Consider the following 13,292-nt stretch of genomic DNA (forward strand, 5'->3'; position numbering starts at 1 on the left):
CATAATGGAATAATATATTTTAAAGGGACAAAGCTGTAGACTTTATTTTTCTTCAATAGTATGATTTGGAAACAATAATACATGTTAGATACATGTTATATATATTTGACGTACCATCAGACTCAGAGGGAGCCACTTCCTCCTCCATCACACATGTTGTTAAATCAATATCAGTAAAACATAATATGTTCAAAATCAATTATAACATGTGTTACTGGTGCTCAAGAACACACATCAATGTTGAATTAAAGAGATACTGAACCAAAGTTAGGAATGATGGAGCATGCAAATAAAATAAAATATATAATTATCGATGATTAATAATTAAATGTGATTGTCTGTATTTTGAAAATCAGGGAAAAAAAGCATAGTTCATGGAACATTTAATAGTTCTCATGTGTGTATCACTTGATGATTGTTGTCTACATTTATACAAAATATCAACATGTGCTAGCCATGTTCTGAAGCACAAAGGTGTAGACTAAAAAGCTTTGAGATCTTAATATTCAAATAACAATATATATATATATATATATATATATATATATATATATAAGTCCATTATAAGTTTTATTTAAATGGAATGCTTCATCATAATCATGATCATATCGTGTTATAGGTGCTTGGGATGCACGACCTGCCATTCTATGATCCCAGGGGCCACCTTTGGCCATCCACACCGTAACCAGAGATACAAGATCAGACATGTATTAACGTGTACCACTACCCATGTGGTTTATTTATTGAACTGCAGCTGTGGGCGTTTCTATGTGGGTAAAACCACAGATGATGCCAGAACTCGGTTTGCCAACCATAGGTCTTCAATCAGGACAGCCCTTAAAAAGGGTTCAAGTGACCAACCAGTGGCTAGACACTTTGTGGAAAAAGGCCATGGCCTCCAGGATCTAAGATTTACACTAATAGACCATGTCCCCCCACTGAGGCGAGGGGGTGACAGGGATACACTCCTCCTACAAATTGAGGCCAAGTGGATCTTTCGATTAAACACTCTTCATCCACAGGGACTGAACATTATGTTTGATTGGCACTGTTTTTTATAGTTTTTTATAATTTTTTTTAAAAAAAATTCTACAGTCTGAAGAGTTTTTCCATAGACTGTGCTACTAACAAATACAAGAAAATTTGTTTGGGAGAGTCCACGTACCATCCAGCTAAACTCACCTAAGTCCCTCATTTTTCTTTTTATTTTCCTTTTTTATTTTCCTTTTTATTTTCCTTTTTACACATGTAGTGGTGATGTGGGATTTGATCTATGTTTATTTCTCTTCACTTTGTTGGGGTGATATTGTGATATGTGGTGTACAGTTGTATGTAACTGTTTTTCTGATCTCCCTGTTTTTTAATCTTCATTTCTATTCTCTACTTTTCCGTTTGGGGGTGATTCTTATTTTTGATAGTTCTAACTCTGTTAACTGCATCTTGTCTTAGTCCTCATCTTTGTGATACCTAGGGCTACAATAGTAATATACATGGGGTTTATGGCACATTATGGCAAATAAGGTCAATGGTGTAATCACAGCTTCATTATATATTTTTTACTGTTTACTCTGTACTCTTTACTTTTGACTTTCTACTTCTAGTTGGAGGATGTGTTTGGCTGATAGAATTTTCGATCCAATGACAATTGAGGTCACAACGAGTTTCTGACCGTGGTGATACGTATTTACAGTTGATTGTGCATCTTTGATTGTTGGATCCTCTGTATGTGCTGTACTCTGCTATAACTTAAGGGCAAGTGCTACCGTAACTCTATCAAGTCAATTTTCAACTTCTGTGTTTATTTTAGGGCTGTAGAGTTTACGTGCGACTTGCGGCTTCTGGTCACTGTGGCAACGGTAAACAATCCCGGTGATTGGCCGATTGCCCCCCACGTGAGAGACCTACGTGATACTGTGTTCCGGGTTCTCTACCCGGCGTTGTTTACTGATGCGGCAGTGAACGGCTCCTGAGTATGTGGGTTATGTCCCTTCTCGGGTGAGTAAAACATTGGCGATTTGTCATTTCTCTTTAACAACTTTAATGCTCTATTGAGTATCATAGGATAGTATGAATGAACGAATGGTATCTCTCAGCACACTCACTAAGGGATCTGTTTGTTTTCCATGCTCGTTTTCATTGTATCACAGTTTTCATTACGTGCACTTGGGCTGTCACTGTTTTGGTTGAGCCAGGATGGCTCATTCATCTTTATATATGGTTATACGATAACACATATTCTATATGGTAAATACTTGTTGTGTACAATGTGACTCAGTGGTCACCATGGTTACAATTTGGCGGTTTTTTGTCTAATTGAGGGGAGGGGTTTCAGTTACACAGTGTATAAAGTCACTCTTGTTTGTTAAACACATTGTCTGAGGAAGGGGATTTTGTCCTCGAAACGTCACAATTTTGCAGTAAATTATTTCACTAAAAAGACCAGCGAGTGCAAGTCTGTTTTTTCTTTCTATATGGATCTTTACTAGCACCCTGGCAGCTGCCACTAAGTGAGAGTGCACATCTCTGCTACTGTTATATATATATATATATATATATATATATATATATATAGGAGTCCATTATAAGTTTTATTTAAATGGAATGCTTCATCATAATCATGATCATAATATTTTGGAAAAAGACACCTTTAATGACATATGAATGAGTTAATGGACTTACCAGAACACTGCAAAGGCAGGTCTGTCTCAGTGCTGGATCCCTCCGAGTCTGTCACAATAACTAGATCTATTAATGATATAAATAAATATTATGTAACTCAATTTGTTCATCAACTTTAAATATACATATTTGGTATTCAAAAATAACATTATTCTAAAATATTTGAAATAATATCTTTTGAAATGTGAAGACTAGACCACTAATATGAAAAATAAATTAATTAGTTTATCAAGGTGAGTGGAAAGAAAATGATGTCTTTCACATATCTCCGATTCCTTAAAATATTTGAAAGTCAATTCTTATCATATTAATCTATGGTATATCTACAATTAACTATTGATCCCTCTTTGTAAAAGAATCCAGACATACAACACTTTGAATAACAACTGTTGACAACTAGAGCATAATACATGTAGCACATATATACATTTGTGCAACGTACAGTAATCTGGTTTCTGATACAACACATATTGATCACAATGCAAGACATAAGATATATTTTAAACTATGTCATCATGGTGCTGTTAGAATTTGCTTATATATAAAGGTAGTCCGAGAGTGAAAGATGTGATTTAAATCACAGTATTGTTTCATAAAAACAGTGTAATGATTACTAAAGATATTGTTTATCTATAGATAAATTCAATACCAATATTTGAGAATGTCACGCTAAAGGAATTGGGTATTCTATATGTTGATGTAATGAATTGGAGAGAGCATGCAATTTCTAAAATATATATAATTTCCTCCTATTATCATGAATATTTAATTCTCCTTCTCTCTTAATGATAAGAAGAAAATATCAAAGCATATCAGATGTATATTTATATATTCTGCACATGTGTAAATATGTGTTAGTGTTGTCTAAATGTAGCCACCAACTGTCAAGCACAACTCAGGTGCAGAATACAAAATGGGCAACACCCTAATATTACATTCAATAAAGATAGCAAGAATCAGAGGAATATATTCGAATACTAATAAATTGTGATTTGGATTACAATGGAATTCTATCTCTGAACCGTGATTCTTCTTTTTAAATACACTTGAAATTGAATTAGAGGACCCATGTTAATATAGATCAATGTGAATGGATTAGGCAATGTTATGTCCAAATTTGTAAGACAAAAGTAAAGTATAATGAGACATACTAGACTGGGACAAACCTGGGCCAGAGGGTCCAGCACCAACATCCATCTCTGTAAAATATTCAATCAGGATTGTATATCATTAATACAACTCAGAACTTTGACACTAACAATCATACATTGTTTTTTAAATGGACAAAGTTAAACATTCTAATTCTCCACGTGAGTTCATGGTTTTCAAAAATGTATTTATAAAGAGATCATATATATTTTTTTCAAGCTTTTATGTTGTTGACTGTCCCTTTAAATCATTTTATGTCTTCTTGCCTTGTCTTCAATTGTTAGACATTGAGCAGACATTTTTTCTTTTTATATTGCTAGTATAGCTTTTGTAATTTATAAGATTGAAAATCAGGATACTGTATTCTTCCCATTTATACTAATTAATGTATACATTTGACAAACATGTCTAAAGTAATGCCACTGTTACAGCAAACCCATGTTCACGTCTCTGCACAATTATATCTTCCATGAGCATTGCGCAATAATTAAAAGCGTAATTGTGCATCCGTGATTAGGAATTGATTTGGATCTAGTAGTGTCATGAGTATCATTTTTAAATCTATGAATTATTATTTGGAAGCCACAACACAATTACATTTTCTTAGCTTGTAGATATAATCTGATCTCCTAACTTTATCCCACTGTTTACATATACATACTTCTTATATCTGCAAAATAATCAACATTGTATTACCTCAAATATTGTATGCCCCACTGGGAGTGAAATATCTTATAATGGCATAATATAATGGCAAATATCAGGCATGTGTTTGTAAAAAAGATACTTTAACAAACAGTCATGGGACTAATATTTGATTTACATGTCCTAATATTAGAAGGATGTGTTTCTTATCTTACTTGGATAGAGAATATGAATATGAAAATAATATATATATATATATATATATATATATATATATATATATATATATATATGTGTGTGTGAAGATGGAATACCAGCACTAAAACTTGGATCAAATATATATGTCTATATACGGTATTATTCTATACCTGCCTGGAGTATTTATATCTGTTGGAGGGAAAAATGTCCCAATAAATGTGTAATATTGGTGTGTTATATAAATATATTGTGCTGCATGAAAAAAGATTCAGTGTACCCTTAACACTGTTGAGAATTGTAATAGTCAAGAGAAAAAATCAGTATAGTTCAGCGCACAGATATAAGTCTTTATGCATATAGTTATGAATTTAAGAGTCCCATGAATCAAAAATAAAATAGATGGTAAATGGATTTCTTCTTACCAGAGGTTACCCCAGTTTTTTCTGTGGTAGATGAATCTTATAGGGCACTCTTAGCCGGTGGATTCAAAGAAGTTTCTTGGTAACAACTTTCTGATAGAAACTTCCAGCTCTCCCTGTGATGATATATCTTTGTATCTCCCAGGAGTATGGTTTTATTTTGGATGTTCTTAGCTTGTAGACAAGCTTTCCTTTGTCTGTGATCTCACAGGAGTGTGTAATTCACTTTCACTTTCTTGTAACTAACAGCAAATTCTAAATGACTATTAGATCAGTCCTCAAGGCCTGAGGAGAACAATTACAGACCAGAGGACCACTACATCATTGGTTTTCTCGTGTGCAAACATTACCTCATATGATTGGGGTAACCTCTAGTAAGAAGAAAACCATTTATCAACTATATTATTTTTGCTTCATGGGTCTCTTGAGTTCATAACTATATGCATAAAGACTTTTATCTGTGGGCTGAACTATACTGATTTTTTCTCTTGACTATTACAATATATATATATATATATATATATATAATTTAAATAAAAAATATATCTCTGCTCATTTGAAGTTGAGACTAATAGCTATTGCATGGTATTTTTTTTTTATCAAAAATGAGTTGATTGGGGGGCGGAGCCATCTACAGAGCTGGTAGGACGTGTTTTGGTGCAGCTCCCGGGCCCAAGATCCTAATTTTGGGGTCTTTTCACATTCTGCAACAACTTTTTTGTATCCAGCATATTTGTGGATAGACCTATGAACTGGTGTTATGCTCTCACAAACTTTTAGGGTCCCGGAGAGTCTGCTCCAGTTAGCCGTCACTGCCTTATATTACAGAGCTGGGAGAGAGAGCCGCCATCTTGGAGACGCTATATTCTATCTGCAGGCCTCTAAGAAAGCTGCAAACCTACTTCTCCTTATGGTTTTTGACTCAGCCTGAATTATGGAGTCTTCCCTCTATTTCCTAGAAGTAATGAGGCACCTGCTGGAAAATCATCATGCCAGTTTGATTGATAAGCTGTACGCAGCTCCTAGCAGAAATGGCGCCACTCAACTCCGGCAACAACCTGACCTCGCTAAGCCTATCCTACAGAGGGTTTCTCAGAACGCCATTACCGATGTTGTCGACCCACCCGAGACGCTGCAATAAACCTGGACTCTCCTGACACAGCTCTAGGACCGGAGAAGACATTGGTTCTTCGGCGATGGCCCGTGACAGATAAATACCGGGTGCTACAGGGAACTTTTCTACTGCCTCCTATCAGCATACCACTGGCTATTAATATCAGCACCACAAGAATACAGGCGCGTTTGCCCGTGGCTCTCCCGTTTGTCTGCGCAGACATACCTTTCAATATACAGCCTCAGCGCCCTCCTCCCTCCAGCAGCCCTATGGTCCCGACTACTAACCGAAAGGGAATAGGTTAAACGTTTTAAATGCAAGGGACTCTATTTTTACACCCTGGCGTGTAAGTGGGGCACACATGGAGATCTTCCCTTGAGAGACGTTAAAACCCCATGAAGGCTATTGACCCTATGCTTAGAGTGCCACTCTGGAAGTCAGACATTGGATTGAAATGAGATGTGCTTTCTACCAGGCTTTACGGGCGGTGGTAAGGTTTATTTCAAGTGAACCTTTTTGTTTTTTCTATCTCCCTTATACTGGGCTTTGTGACTGCTACGGGCTGAGTTGAACATGGAACCCCTGCTGAACCTTCAATGAACTCGGCAGCTCCACCAAGGACCTTTTCTCTCTGACTGCCTACTTAGTTTGGATTCCCATTGAAACCTGCCCCAGGACATGGACACGCTATTCTCTTTATCCATGAATGGTTATGGGTAGTTCAGTAGGTTTATTTGACAGTTCTCCCATGTTATAAATGCTTTTCAAAAGTTAATGTTTGTCTAAATATGTTAAAGTAGTTTTGCTGACTGCCTTCTTGGGCTAATTGTTTCAGGAATGTCTATACTATAAATGTGAACCAATCTAGCTAAATGTTGTATGGTAATGATGGGCTGGCTATGAGCACAGCTGTAAATGATGTATTTTTGGTCTTGCGTGGTATCATTTGAGCAGATATTGTGTGTGCAATATTATTGATAAATGAGCTTTACTATAACAAGAGTGACTAAACTGCATTACCATAGTTATAACTACTTTATCCCTTTTACATCATAGTTACCTGCAGCATGCTATTGATCCAATGTGTCTTTTCTCTTTTGAATTGATTTGTGCAATAGGGATGTGCGCATCCCCGTACAAAAATAGAAGGGTTACAAGTATTTTACAATCTTACAGCATTCTAACTTGAAGTGTCAGATATTAGTTTTTATCATGCCCCATCTATAACACATAGGTATCACATGACGGCTGTTAGTTAGGAACCAGCTAACCCCCTATAGATTTTATATACTTATTTATATTTACACTTCTTTGAACACCCTGTACAGCTGGTTGGCCCTAAGGATTGAAACAAAATGTGCTATGCTGTCCCCTTCCATTGTGAATGCCCCTCAGGCTTGGGTGTCGGCGGCCGAGATTCCTAAGCCCCTCCACTTATATTCTCATGGATGGCATAGACAGTATCTATGGAAAAGAGACTAATCAGCTAGATAGGGAATGTGTTAGTTGTATTACTGATATTTGAAATAGAATTTTATATATTCTGCAACAGAATAGCTCTCCAATAGTTAAAACTTGAACCCAGTGTTCAGAGATTAAGCTTTAAAAAATCCACCTTTCCCTATAGGAAATTTTAGCTCTGTTCAGAGACATCAGTTAAAGAGCCCGTTATTTAGTTAACACGTGATACCAAGTTCCATGTTTCTGTGATTTACCTCCTCATGTTCTAACTGCTTGCTTTTCTATCATGTAGGTTTATATTATTAGTTTATGCAATTGGCTCTGAGAAAAAGTTAATTGTATGTATACTGTGTCTGTTTGTGATCTAAAGAAACTAGGCTATGTTTCATTTTTCACCCAGGGTCTTGCTTTTACAGTATATCCCATGGAAGAGATTGGATAGATGTTGCTGCTATTATTATACATAATGTCAATTTTATTTTATTATTGGGAGATGGTTAATGGTTTTTTATTATGCTCTTAATTGTTTTTTGATCTCAATATAATCTATATAATAGCATATTTTCATATTCTATCTATTATTGATTTCCCACTACCTACCCTGTAAAATCCATTTGTATTGCAATTTGTAGGCGATGGTTATATAAAGCAGGCTGAGGCTAATACACTACTTTTTGTTGCACCCTTACATTACAACAAGCCAAGTGCTGTATTCTCATTTTTCTGTTTGGGGGTATAGGGCCCGTACCCACATAACAGAATTATAGTAAACTAGATTTTCTCTCTTTGGCACACTATTAATACAATTCTGTATATTCGCAACTAGTCACTGTCATAATCTTTGTTATATTGAAGATATTTACACCCCATCTAATACTATAATCCACTTCAGCAACTAAGAACCTAAGCATTTCCCTTCTCCCATGTTAATATAACTGGTGGCAATATTCGACCTGTGAGCGAACACAATCACAGTGAAGCATTTAGCTTTGCTTTTAGTATCTATACCACACATAGCTAGTTAATAGATTATCTTTAAACATGTGACGTGTTAGGTCTCAGATTGTTTGAAATTTGGTTTTTATCAACCTGACCATATATATATATATATATATATATATATATATATATAACTACATTCAGACACTTTGAATGCAATGTCGCATCTCCCCTCACCCTTTCCCACTCTGTTCATCGGAGTGGGTCATATCCAATATCCCTTTTCCGTCTGTGTCCAGTGGGGACAACATTCCCTGAGGGGTGATACAGATCACATCCTGTGCTCATAGTGGTCTATTGTGGAGTTACAAATTAACACATAGTTCCAAGGTATTTTTCGGGATACTATACTGTCTTTGTGCCATGTACTCCTCCTGAGACATATTAAGTTCTATGCTTTTACTCCACTTCTCTGCACCCTAGAACTTTCTTACCTCCATATTATAAACACTGTCCCAGGCATATTGTCCACCCGATAACCATAGGTTCAGAGGTATTGAAATTCTGGCTCCGACCTCCCCCCTTCACTCACTCATACACTTACTCATCTATTTACTCAGTAACTAAACCACTTCTTTAGTTAAACATTGAAGTTTTGATTAAATTTTTCATAGACCAGTGTTCACTAAATACTGTTATAGATCTCTGGTAAGTTGCGTACCAGAGACTTCTAACGCAGTTTATCCTCGAATATACCGCAAAATTAATCATAGTTCTTTAGAAATCTGCGATAACTTTGTATATGTAATAAAATGTTGGGTTTTCTTGTTTCTCTTTCAAAGCTCACTATCTCTGTATATCTTGGTATCCATGTTTATATTATGCTTATATGTTATTTAATTACTGAAGAAACGGTGTAAAGCAAGAAAAAAAAAAGAAAAAATATGAGGTCTACTTTTGACTTGGAACTCTGAATATGACATAATATGGACTACTATTATCCCGGAAGTAGAATCTACTGTATGATATGCTATGCTATATTTTAGTTCATTATGTGATGTTATATTTCTCATGTTTGTTTGTCATATCAATATAAACCTCAATAAAAATTATTTAAAAAAAAAAAAAAAAAAAAATATATAGTATGTAAAGATATTTATTAGAAAAAAAAATAACAATAAAAAATCTATATTCGTTTTGGAGTTAATCAAAAATAAAAATCTGTAAGAAAAAAAAAAAGAAAAAGAAAAGATTAGAATATGAATTATGTTATTTAATGAACACATGACTAAACAAATATTTGGTAAATCTAATAATTTAAAATTCATGTTCTGTCTATGCTCTAATGTATTGATATTAAAGCCAGGTTCAGAATGGAGATCGAGATCTATATTATCTGTATTTATCTACACATAATTTAATATTAAAGTGAATGGAAATTTTTATGCTAAAGTGCCCGGTTTTTAAAACTTCGATTAAAAACAGGGGCACTTTAATTCATAAAAAATTACATTTCACTCCTGTTGTGAAAAAAAACTTACCTTTTAATCTTCACAGCAGCTCCAGCTTCCTCTACCCGTTTCAAAGCCTCTTCCTGGGTCTAAAATGAGGCATCCGGCTTCCTCCAATCACAGCGTTGAATCAGACACTGATTCCACCAGGGGGGAAGCTGTGATTGGAGGATGACCTATCAATCATTTCTGACATCAGAAATGGTTTGTGAGACCGGAGGAAGCTGGAGCAGCTGTCAAGTTTAAAAGGTAAGTTTTTTTTCACAACAGGAGTGAAATGTAAATTTTGATGAATTAAAGTGCCCCTGTTTTTAATCGAAGTTTTAAAAACTGGGCACTTTAGCATCAAAATTTACATTCACTTTAATTACACTAAATTGTCTAATCAAGAGTTGACTTACATATTAACATTTAAAATTAGACAAAATAATGCCTAATATAAAATTTTGTTCAAATATTCATAATTATTCAATTGTATGAGGGACATAACTGAATGTAATATTTCCTGTCCCTTCAAAAAATAAATGTCAGCTATGAAATGTATCCCTTTATCTGTCTGATTGATCACAATCTGAGTCCTCTCTAGAACAAAGTAGGGGGAATGTATATTAAATACCGGTAAATGTCTTCAAAAATAGGACATGTTTAAAATTGTCTAACACAATATATTATGAATTAGTTGCACATTATTCCTCCTATGATTCTTAATAGCATGCATTGTGCAAACTAACCTTGATGTATGGTTTTAAAAAGTCGATTCTATTGAAAATATCAGTTTATCTTCATTATGTGTCATATTCATCACTTTCCAAATAGAGGATTGTGAAATACTATCTCAAAGATATGAGGAAACATAAGTGTTTCCCATAGGATGTATCCTGCATCCCCAATCTGGTTCCATAGAATTGCGTCCACTTACCTTGTGAACGTGTCTTTATATGTTTTTCAAAGTCCGCACAGTTGAAAGACAATGCTACAGACATGATCACATTGGTATTCTACACTTTCAGTCTGTAGATGAAGTCATCTCCCTAATGGAAAATAAATTGAAAATCAAATTTCTAAACAAATTGTACATAGTTTTTCATCCCTCCCCCTAACACTACCTATTTCCTAATATGTTTATAGCAATAGCTTACTAAGCATATGTAGCCTCTTTTGTGTTATGTTTTAACAATCAAGTGTTAAGCTGAGTCACATACATTGTGCAGACTTAACCTCTGATGTATGACTTTGGCAATGCTATGTGCTTCAGAGTATCCCTTTATCTGCTATCTGTGGCATGTATCCCTTTCAGAATATCTAAAATCTAATAATGTCTAAACTAAATAATACATTGAAACTACTTGTATGCCATATGATGGATCATTGTGCAAAATCCCTTCCCCCATTCTCAGTCCATACATTGTGTCTACTTATCATCTCATGTTGTCTTCAAAAATCAAGTGGCAAAGTCATTACAGGAGCCAATGCCAGAATCATCTGATGTATAAATTACCTATGATAATAAAATATAATTTTTATATTGCAATAATTATTTCTTGAACAATCGCACAATTCTACTTTCATTTTACTAAAAGTGTCACATATTCGCAATGCTCCTATTTAACTTATATTATTTACTGTCTGAAGTGGCGGTTGATGATGTTGTCTCTGACATTGACCCCCTTGTCCCGGAATGGCCCCTCTAGAACTGGGTTGTCCTCCTCATTTTGGAGGAGCTCTCGGGGCACCTGGACGGCCTGCAACATCCCAGCCTGCTGAGCTATGTTATGCAGGACGTTGTAGGCTATAACTAGGGCTGTATTGGAGGTTTCCTCCAGACCTGTCTAGGTATTGTAACTGCATTTTGAGGAGCCCAAACATCTGCTCCACTACAGCCCTAGTCCACTTGTGCGCCTGACTATAGCGCACCTGGGCATTGTCAGCCAGGTTACATAAAGGTGTAATGTGCCAAGGCCGGCTCATGTAAAAGAGCAGCGTTAGGGCCTCTTAACGCTGCTTTTTTACCCTAACACACAACTCATAATCTAGCCGAAAAATTGTATAGTGTTTGTATGAGTGTAAGTGTACTTTGTATGATATTTTTGAAATGATTCATGAATGTTTTTGGTATCAGTAGGTATATCAATAACTACTGGGTCTGGGTGAGCGTTATGTATTTGAGCATAGATGGGGATATTTGTGGCACTACGGAAACTTGTCATAGCAGCATTAGGGAAAATGAAGCGTTATGGGACATAACGAAGCTATTTGAGTCATAACGCCAAACTCGTAATCTATCTGAGTGTTTTTTCATTCACTGACAATTTAACACATGGGGTCATTGATTCAAGCCTTCTAGTTTTATAGTGCCTTGATAAATGGATTAAACAGAGATTTAAAACATTGAATGAAATAGTAAATATCAATCATTCATAAACATACAGTATATACCATTTTCATAAACAATGAACTCACGTGCATAATTAAGAATATATTTTACTTTGTCAAATTCAAAAACAATGTATGATTGTTCGTGTCAAATTTATGATTTATAATAATGATATCCAATCCTGATTTAATATTTTACAGATATGGATGTTGGTGCTGGACTCTCAATCTTGGGATTGTCTCAGTCTGGTATGTCTCATTATACTTCCCTCTTGGCTTACAAATTCAGACATAACATTGCCTAATACATTCACATTGATCTATAGAACATGAGCGACTTCAAGGTTTATGACAATTTAACATGGATCCTCTAATTAAAGGTAAAGTGTATTTAAAAAGAAAAATCATGATTCAGAGATTGAATTCCATTGTAAGTGGAAAGTCCGGAAATGACCCAAGGGAGCAGGATTAACTCCTCCGTCCATATAATCTCTTTTGTTGCCCGTTGGCATATTTTATATTTTTTTATTGTTGTGCCTGTTGCACTTTGTTTGCCCTTGTCAGGTGGCTCCAAAGGGCTATGTTGGCCTTTGTTTGCCCTTGTCAACTCCATCCAAGGACTGTGATGCACTATGTAAACTTGTCAGATGGCTCTAAAGGGGCTATGCTGGCCATTGTTTGCCCTTGTCAACTCCCTGAAAGGACTGTGATACACTATATCACCTTGTCAGATGGCTCCAAAGGGGCTATGCTGGCCGTTGTTTGCCCTTGTCAACTCCCTCCAAGGACTGTGATGCACTATGT

The sequence above is a fragment of the Bombina bombina genome, chromosome 5 (genome assembly GCF_027579735.1).
Source record: "Bombina bombina isolate aBomBom1 chromosome 5, aBomBom1.pri, whole genome shotgun sequence".
NCBI lineage: Eukaryota > Metazoa > Chordata > Amphibia > Anura > Bombinatoridae > Bombina > Bombina bombina.